Source organism: Eimeria mitis, genomic scaffold (genome assembly GCF_000499745.2).
Source record: "Eimeria mitis Houghton genomic scaffold, Emh_scaff126, whole genome shotgun sequence".
Taxonomy (NCBI): Eukaryota; Apicomplexa; class Conoidasida; order Eucoccidiorida; family Eimeriidae; genus Eimeria; species Eimeria mitis.
The window spans coordinates 20,333-21,179 of NW_013568477.1; positions in this window are offsets into that span (position 1 = coordinate 20,333).

An 847-nucleotide genomic window follows, 5' to 3' on the forward strand; every position below is an offset into this window, starting at 1 on the left:
AATATATTTATAATTTTATATATTTATTATATTTTTGTTTTTATTTTATTAATATTGTTTAATATTCTGGGGATAGGGCCCCCCCCACCCACCAACAAAAATTAAAACAAAATACCTAAATAACAAACCTGTGTCTGCTGCCTACTTGCTGCTGCTGCTGCTGCTGCTGTTGCTGTTGCAGCTGTTGCCGCTGCTCTCATTTCTCTTTATATATACATATAGTATAGGAGATAAGGAGTTTGCTCCTGCTGCAGCAGCTGCAGCAGCAGCAGCTTCTCCTAAGGCATGAATGGGGTGTACATACACCGCAAGATGGAGCAGCTAGCACCTTATAAAACTCTATTTAATATTTTTTTTTTTTTCTGTTTATTTATTTGCTTTTGCTAGGGAGAAGAAGACCCATGCTCAGCTTAGGAAGCAGCAATCTGTAAAGGGAATTAAACAGCAGCAGCAGCAGCTGCAGCAGCAGCAGCAGCAGCTGCAGCAGAAGCAGCAGCAGCGAGATTGTTGTTGTGTTGTTTATGGTCGTTTATTTTTGTCCTTTATTGTTTATATTACTACCAAAGAAACAAAAGAGAGATAAAATGTAGAGAATACTAAATTATAAAATAAAATATATAATATAAAAATAAAATATTTAATATAAAAATAAAATATATAAAAATAAAATATTTAATATAAAAATAAAATATATAGCTATATAAGAGAACATATCTCTTCCTCGGAGGCAGGCGGGCGCTAAACCTACAAAAACAAATAAACGACTAAATCTAAATCTACAGTATTATAGTATATATATATATATATATATATATATATATATATATATATATATATATATATATAT